Consider the following 9,945-nt stretch of genomic DNA (forward strand, 5'->3'; position numbering starts at 1 on the left):
TGTGTTGTCATTAATAGTCATCCTGTAATTGCGCATAAATGGAAAGAATTTGTATTTAAATATTTCTTGGTAGTTATGTCGTAAAACCGTTCTTAAAATTTGATGAATGATATTTATTTTATTTTAATTCCATTCAGTTATACAAAAAGTGAAATATCAGTTGATCACAATAGGAAAAAATGCTTATATACCATTTTAACAAACGTCGTTAAATGAGCCAGCTGCCATACTACGTTGAATGCACCGGTTCTCGTCCGATCACCGAAGTTAAGCAGCGTTGGGTCTGGTTAGTACTTGGGGGGTGCCCACCTGGGAACAACGGGTGCTGCTGGCGTTAGATTTTTTTTTTTACTTATCTTTTAATTTGCATTCATGTCTTTCTATCTATCTATCGCGTTAAAAAATTAGTTTTCTAATTTTGTAAAGCTAGGAAAAGATATATTAAATTTAAAATTTTAAAATCTTCTTTGTTCGTGTGCTTATTGTTACAACGATATGCCTTCGAGTACCAGGAATTTGTGATAGCTTGCGTTTCCCCATATTCGCCCGAAGCAATGGCCAGTATAAACCACAGCAAATCACCACCAGCAGCAGCCGGTCCACGCCCGAGCTCAGCAGGAATCGGTCAAAGGTCGCAGAATTCCGATCAAGGAAAAGACGCCAGACACAGCTCCAGAGAAGGAAAATACATCAGTCTCAGCCCCCCGGACAACAAAGGTCAGTACTCTCTGTCTCTTATGCCAACATTGTAGCTAATACCTCCGCGCGAATTAATACTACTGCAACAACGACCACCGCGCGTACAAACGTTCACCTAGCCAACCGTTTTTCCCGAGATAACGGAATTGTAATTTTCGCAATCGAAAATACCCCACTGGAAAAGTATCTAGACGCAGTAGCTCAACATGTTCCCCCAAAAAATATAACTCGCATTTCAAGAGTTGCCGGAACCATACAAATGTACTTTAACAACGCATCTTGGTCTGAGACATTAATTGAAAAGGGAATAGACATCGGAGCATGCCACGTGAATGTCTCACCAATCGCACTTGATCCCACAAAAGTAACAGTGTCAAATGTCCCACCAGAAATAAGCCATCAAATGCTTCGCGGATTACTATCAAAATACGGCGCAGTGACAGGTAAAATCCGAACGCTACGCGCCTCTACAACTAGGCCTGAATTCGCTCACATCAAGAGCTTTAGAAGACAGGCTCTAATGCACTTTGGCGACAATACAATCGGCTCCATACCCAAAATAATCAACACAGAAATAGACGGAGTACCCTACACCTTTTATATTACGAAAAAGGCCATGTAAGGAAGTTATGCCCGTATATACCCAGAAATGAGAAACCGGTTAACAATACTACTAACCCTAGCGGATCAGAGAATCAGAAGCAGCAAGCAGCCAACCCCAAAACACAGAGCATCCCTAACAAACAACAAAGATCTCAAGGAAACAGCTCTCAGTCCAGTACCGAGGAGACAAAATCAAGTGGTAGCACTAAAGAAACCCAACTTTCGAAAGAACCTCCACCAACATCGATTAAAAGCAATCCTAGAGAAAAGGAAACGGAACACAGACAACTAACTAACTCTGATAAAGATACAAATAACAAAGAGGAGCAAGAAACAAAAACGGAAAAAAAAGCCAAAGACAAACCAGCGCAGCTGCAGCAGGGAACCTTTGCCTCCAAGCATTCTGGAACCCTCCCAACAGCCTGTAGAGGGTGACGAAGAGATCGAGCTTCTTGAGTCCTCAGATGATGAAGAGGAAACTGGAAATGCAGGTCTTCCTCACACTGAAGGCCCACTTACAAGTGAGCAGCTTCAGAGCTTTCTTAAAAAAGTTCGAGGCTCTTCACAAAAACTGCTGACAGCCTATGACTACACCGCTGACATCAGTGGCCTTATCACCCAGCTGGAAGAATTAAGAACTATTCTGGCAGGAAAAAGAGGGAGAAAAACCACCAATCTCAGGAAAAGGATATACTACCTGATAAACGGGCTTGAATCCCAGCGGCAGCGTAACTATCCGTAAAGGAAGTGAGGATTACCACACCAAATAAAACTAAACCATAAAAATAATGAGCACCTCAATAAACCTTCTCTCACTAAACGCTAGAGGATGTGCCACACCACTGCGAAACAGGCTGGTCCTGCAGCATATCCTTGCCCACCGGCCAGAAATAGTTATGCTGCAGGAAACAAACTTCCATTGCAACAGCAAAGCTTCATATCAACACTGGAAGAACTGGCCTTATACCATGCACCACTGTCCTGCCATACAACTTCATGGATCGGGAGTCAGCATTGGAATTCACCAAAACAGCGCTCTAAAAGTAGAAATAATCGATACCTTTCCTGGGTGTGCAATATATGCACTCATTACAACTCAGACAAGAAAGAAAATATATATCATTAACATATACATCCCACAAAATGACCAGCTTGCAATGCAGGTACTGGAGTTTGTGCGAAACCACCTCAGCAAGGTCAATAACCACATCATACTGGCAGGGGATTTCAACTGCACTCTGGATCCTGCAATGGACAGACAGCAATGCCAAGAACATCGACACTCACTAGCTCAGCTTCTCCAGGATGTAATAAATGACTTCGAGCTGACTGACACCTTCAGACACTTGCACCCACATGAGAAAATGTTCTCCTGGAGAGCCAAAGGTGGTCCTACCAGTCTTATACCAGGCACGGCTCGACAGATACTACACATCGATGCACACAATACCCTACATCAGGAGAGTCACATACCATCCATCTCATGCATCAGACCACGATTCCATCCTTCTTAACATTTGCTTTCCTGGACACACCAGATACAAAGGAGGAGCATACTGGATATTTAACAACAGCCTACTAAAGGATACAGAATATCTCAGAACCTCTAAAATCTATATCGAAACTCTCATCAGAGATATATCTACTTCACAATCAATTTCCGAGTGGTGGTCACCTTTTAAATCCAAAGTTAAGGTATTCACCCAAAAATATAGTCACCAAAGAAATTTGAATAAGCATTCAGCCCTTAAAAATTTGCAACAACAGCAATTGCATCATCCAGAATCTGAGGGATTACCAGTCCCTAGAAGCCACCATACGCTCACACCTAGAGCACTCTGCAAGAGGAGCACTAATAAGAGCACGACGCAAACATATTAACTTCGCAGATGCCCCTACAAAGTATTTCTTTTCACTAGAAAAACGCCAACAAGAGTGCACCACTATATCTGCTATTAAAACAGATAATGGAAACATCATAGAAAATCATGACGAAACCCTCTTATATACCTTGCAGTACTACAAAAATTTGTACCAAGCCAACCCAACATCTATGGAGGCCACGAATATAATTCTCTCTGATGTGAAAAGACTCTCACCAACAACAAGGAGTAACACAGAACTCCCTATCACATTACACGACCTGAAAACTGCCTGCACCTCCTTACCTAAAGATAAATCTCCTGGCATAGACGGGCTCACCACTGAATTTTATCAGTCCTTCTGGGAACAGCTTGGACCTATCCTCTACAGAGTATTTGTCGAAGCGAATACCAATGGCTTTCCACTCAATATGACAACATCAGTTATCAAACTCATTCCAAAGAAAGGAGACGCGACAAAACTAGGAAACTGGAGACCCATCTCTATCACAAACACCGACTGCAAAATTATATCCAAAGCCATTGCCAACAAACTTAAACCCGCTCTGAGCGAAATAATAAATAGGCATCAGAGCTATTCCATCCCTGGAAGATCTATCCACGAAAACTTACACCTCATAAGGGATCTCATAAGCATAGCGAACAACAACAGTGAAACAATGGGTCTTGTAACACTAGACCAAGAAAAAGCTTTCGACCGCGTTGAACACCTTTACCTCTTCAACTGCTTGAAAGCATTTGGCTTTGGCTCAGGCATCATTCACTCTATTAAAATGTTGTATGCCAAGGCACAGTTTTGCATGAAAATAAACAACAGGCTTACCATAACTGCACCATACAGCAGAGGTATTAAACAAGTCTGTCCACTCTCCGGTCTTCTTTACACAATTGCCATCGAACCCTTTTTGTGTAGACTCAGCATGCTGCTCAAAGCATGCCGCCCTAAACTTCCCTACCAAACCATAACCCTGACAGCATATGCTGATGATGTTACAATCATAGCCCGCAAAGAAGAGGACTTTCATAACATACAAATGGCATACCAACAATATCAGGCAGCCTCAGGAGCCAAACTAAACACACATAAAACCATAGGACTGTGGTGTGGCAAATGGAAAAACCGAACCGATTCCCCAATGTCTGGTACCTGGTCCACAGAGGGAAACAAATACCTGGGGATTTACCTAGGAAACACACCCTCTTATGTGGATAAGAACTGGGAAACACTAAACAAGCGTTTCAAGCAAGTTCTAGGAAAGTGGGCAGCAATACGAGCCTCTGCCTCCACAAGAGGGAGAACAATAATCGTTAACCAAATAGCCACCAGTGTCCTTTGGCATACACTAAAGATTCTTACGCCACCAGTGCAATTCATCAAACAAATAAAGTCAACCATATATCGATTCATATGGAATAAAACAAACTGGCTTTCCTACTCCCAGCTATGTACTTCTCTCAAAGATGGAGGACAAAAGTTGGTCTCCATTGACAACAGGATAACAACGTTCCGCGCTCGATTTCTCATAAATGCCCTACAACAGGAAATATCACACAAATGCACCACTGAGTATATTTTCACTTCTGCCACTAGAGGTCTCTCTCTCTCCACCACCTTAAGAATGACAACAGCTCAAGTGCCTGAAAATTTAACAAACTTCTACAAAGATGCCCTTCGACGATGGAAGAAGCTAAACCTCCAGCACACAGTGAAGACAGCATCCCTACCTGAAATCCTCATGGAACCCATCTTTCACAACACGATGGTAAGAAGCCCGATCACTCAGAAAGAATTTTTCTTTCCTCCATGGAGCTGGCGAAACGTGAGGATCTTAGGTGACATTCTTTCTCCAAGCCTCACCTGGCGCTTTCCAAATTCGCTCGAAAACCTATAATATGGGAATGAGTCTGAGCAGATAGACACCGTAAAGGCCGCATTTCAAGCCGCTATGCCTGATAGCATAACAGAAGTGGGGCTTAGCCCTCCAAACTCAGAAGTTTTGGCGCCTATCTTTCTGATAAAAACCAATAACTCATGGGAGAAACTTACACCCAGCAACACCAACAAGATCTACAGCACACTAACACAACAGTCGAACCAAAGCACTTTGTTGGAAAATCCTGCATCATCTGATCAAACACTATTTCAATGGGATCTACCATATCGCACAAGAGCCATCAAACCTGACACAGATATTCAGTGGAGAATGTGGCATAATATATTACCCACTCCTACTATATTACGAAAATTTAACTCAAACGTCTCAGATAACTGCCTCTTCTGCTACCAATTAGGAACGGTCCGGCATATCTACTTGGAATGCCCAGTCAACACTAAATTAATCAGTTTGACTCGGGAAACGGCAGCTCTTACCTGTGGTAATCTTCATACAGAAGAGGAATATTTCAATCTCGTCCATGTGGAGTCAAATAACCATTCATTCTGCAATTACCTTTTCATCACCGCAAAAGCGGTAATATACAACTTCTACCTCAGACATACAAGACCAGACAGCACAGCAACTTCACAGAGAGAGGCAACTGACCAACTCACTGCAGCCTTCCAACAAAAGGTGAGATGTCGGATCCAACACGAGCATCACCACCATAGGCAAAACAACACCTTAGATCTTTTCCACCAAGAATGGAATCCACGGAATCAACTCCTGGCTGAGCAGGGCGACTGCATTATAATCCACTTTCCAGCATAGAAGTGACACCTTTACCCCCCCCCCCCAAAAGAAAGGGGGAAGAAAGGATTGTTGTGCTTAACAGTGCGAAAGTTAATCAGCTGGCACTCTCATGTTAATAGATAATATTGTGCAATAGTAACTTCTATGTTCTTCCACATTTATGTTCTTATGTTAAAATAAGATCTTATGTTATCATGTTAAAATAACTCTTAATGGCTTTAATTTATTTAAAAAAAAAAAAATGTAATTAGCCTTATAAGTGACTTCGATGTAACATACCTCAACATGAGTATGAGCATGTAACCTCTCTGTCTGACTGCAGAGAACCAAAAACCGGTTAATCCTGTATATAAGATTGTTATGTTTACAATAAAAAAAATATATATCTAAAAAAAAAAAAAAAAAAATCAGCTAACGCCTTTTTTATTCCCGTATACGGGAGTATCTATATATAGAGAGAGAGAGAAAGGAGGCGTTATGTTGACTACATTTATATTTTATATGGATTCACGGACACACATCTCTCATGGATTTTCTTCATCACCTTAACAACCAAACTAGAGCGAAATAATTCCTGGATATAATTCTTACACGATGCTCTGATAGATTTAAAATCTCTTATACAGAAAACCCACTCATACTAATAGATATCTGCACTGTCAATCTCATCACTTTCCACCGCAAAAGCTCGGAACTATTTCTACCTTAGGACACAGAATACGCTCTCTTTTAAATGAACCAGATGAGCTCCAAAAAGAAATTAATCACATTTCTCTTATCTTTAAACAAAATGGATATTCTGAAAAAACGATTAAGAAATTTCTTCTGGATCCTCCTAGGCAGTGTACTACGGAAACTACTAATTTTAAAGGTAGCATCTCCATCCCATACATTAGTTCAGTCTCCAATAAATTGGCTAAAGTCCTTAAAAAATACATCAGGACGTTTTTCACCACACTTCCTAAAATCCATTCCCTTATCAGCCATCCAAAGCCTATTCATCACAACCTAAAATATCCAGGTTTATACAAATTATGGTGCGATTGTAATATTCCTTATTTTGGACAGACTAACAAATCTATTGAACTACGTATAGAAGAACATAAAGAGAGACATCTCCTATAAAAGATCACATGCATCTGCGCTATTCAGTCATGTTCTTTTCTCAAACAATCCTCATGATGATCTATAAAGTCCCTCAGTTTGCTGGGATAAATCCGAAAACATTTTTCGCTGCAATGATGAGTTTGAAAGGAAAATGGAATCCAGGGAAATCCTCCTTAATCCTGAACATTTGAACAGCAATTTAAGTTACAACATCCCTGATAGCCATGCTGCAGTTGTTCAATACTGGCATTCACGAGAATTTACAAGCATGCACGCAACAAACAATGGCGCATTGGATAGAACAACTTAAAAAATACAACGCTTTTTATGTCAATTATGTATTGCATTTTTGCCTGTAATTCTGTTTTTTATAACTTCAATTTTTATTATTGTGTTTTATCTTTGGATACTTGATGAAGGCTGAAACTAGTTGTATCATTTTCATTAAAACTTAATATTTTATCTCGGTTTAAAGTCATTAAATATCTATTTTTAATATATATATATATATATATATATATATATATATATATATATTGTATGTATTATAATACTACAGCGAATTTTCCTAACAATTGCTGTAAGTATTGCTAGTTGTGAGAGGAGTTTTTCTAAATAAAATTGATTAAGAATTACCTACATTACTATGAAATTGACTTCGACAATGTCATCGACGATTTTGCTAACAGAAAAGCAAGAAAAATAAGATTTTAGAATGTTGAAAGCAAAATTTTACTTCAAAAATAAACATAGTGTTTTAATTTATTTCCCTATACGTGGTTTTGACTTTTTGTAGTGGTTTTGGTGTGTATTGAGAGGAGCGGCAAACTCAGGGACCACCCTAGGCGACAAAAAATAACATTTTATTTTTTGTATATTTATATTTTATATACACCCAGTGGCGTATTTAGGTATATCCCGCCTCTAGGCCTGCAGAAAGTGCCACCCCCCATATTTAATGAACATGTTGATTTACATGCATAACCTATTTATATCGTAAATTCGTAATATAAATATAATTACAAAAATGAGAACACGGAAATTTCCGCCGGCCCTCAAAATTTGCCGCTCTAGGCCCGGGCCTATACCTAAATACGCCACTGTTTACACCACTGCAGCCACATCAGTAATTTTACTTTGTAAACCATTATACTACCCATGGTAGCTTGCAGCTCCATTTGTACTATCATATAAACATTTTTTGGGATCAATTTTAAGATGCTGTAATGTTTCAGTCAATAGATCAAAAGTTCCTGTCCTGTACCATTATTATTGCCACAACTGAAAGTAGTCGGTCACAAATAACACCTTTAAGCACATACTGAATAATAATGCTAAACTGATTGATGGATGAATTATCTGGTGTTGAATCATCTTGAATAGAATAATATTTTGCTTGAGAAACGTCACGACTAATTCCTTCTTTTATCATATTTTCCATAATTTGGGTTAACATGTTAATAGTTGTTTTACTCAGATGTAACAAGTCCACCACAGCCTTTACTTTAAGACTTTTCTTGTTGTTCTAATCGTTTGATTCTTTGTGTAGCCTTTTTTGTACTGCAGAAATGTGAACTGCCATAATGGGGTCATATTTTGCAATCAACTGCACTGTAGATAAAAAAATTGCCATGATTCAGAACCTCATTGTCCAGAGTGTAGGCCGATTCATTTCTGTGACCTCGAAAAGGAATTGCTTGTTTGTCTAACATCTTTATGATGTCTATAATCCTCATGACAATACTCCTCTGCTTCAACACTTCTTTCTTTTTAATTAGTGATGCAAAAAATTATCTAAGGTGCCATCATTAACCACACTGATAAATTGCTGAACATCTCTGATATGTGTTGTTGTTGATTCGTGTAAAGCCAAGCTCTGGCTAATACGCCTGTAGTCACTAAAGCCACGTACAAAGGGTAATGGATTACAAGTGTTGGAAGACTCGAAGGCCAAACAATATGAAAAATATGAGCACCTATTTTCTTTGTTATATGTTAGCCATTTTCTTCGGACTGAGTCATTCATAATTTTTTTTTTTATTATTACATGACACCTCCAGGGATTCCAAAGACTCATCAAGGAAGGGAATCTACCTCTGCAGCTCTTTTGTCTCCACCAATGCCATCATCTACCGCCCACCACTAGCATTTCCACAGACAATCACATACATCCATGCCCACAGCAGGATACGAACCTGCAGCCTTTTGGCTGTAGAGCAGATACGCTAACCACTCGGCCAACCAGGCCGGCTAAAAAAACAGCACTTGGGAGGGTTCCCAGGTGGGAACCCTCCCAAGTACTGGCCAGGCCTAATGTTGCTTAACTTCGGTGATTGGATGAGAACTGGTGTATTCAACATAGTCTGGCTGCTGGCTCAAAAAACTTTCCCCCAGGTGGGCTCGAACCACCAACCTTTCGATTAACAGCTGAATGCGCTAGTCGATTGCATTATGGAGGCATCGTCAAGTTTTTTCTCTCGGAAACTTGGGTTTTTCATCCTGCATACAGACAAATCGGCCCTTCAGAACACGTGCAATTTACAGACAAAAAATACTAGTTGTGGTGGTGGGCAGTAGATGGCGTTGATGGAGATGATTCATAGTAGAGGTTCAGTGTAGTGGTTGAGATAGTTAGGCATCCTCCCGCAATGAGTCTTCGGACTCCTTGGAGGTGTCAGGAATAATAATAATAATAATTTTCCTCTCATACAAACGAGCATTAAATGGCAGATCATCAAGTGGCTGAAATGGATGTTCAGCAAAAAACTGTTTAATGTTTGCTCGTGATGGTTATTGGAAGATTCCAGCAGTTGATCTTTCATTTTCTTGTGTAGGTTCATTTATAGGATCTGCTTCGGAAACCAAGTCATTTATGCCTGAAGGTATATCTGATTCCCTGTAACTAGTTGAAGCTACGTGTTCAGATGTTGCAAATACATCTGAACATCTGGGTCCCCTTCATG

At 39.9% G+C, this 9,945-nt stretch overlaps 1 pseudogene; it reads left to right on the forward strand.

Moving 5' to 3' along the window:
• Positions 1-216: 216 nt before the first annotated feature.
• Positions 217-334, forward strand: LOC150096822 (5S ribosomal RNA; annotated as a pseudogene).
• The last annotated feature ends 9,611 nt before the right edge of the window (positions 335-9,945 follow it).

The sequence above is a fragment of the Typopeltis vanoorti genome, chromosome 18, assembly GCF_054136105.1.
Source record: "Typopeltis vanoorti isolate ZY-2024b chromosome 18, IOZ_Tvanoo_1.0, whole genome shotgun sequence".
Lineage (NCBI taxonomy): Eukaryota > Metazoa > Arthropoda > Arachnida > Uropygi > Thelyphonidae > Typopeltis > Typopeltis vanoorti.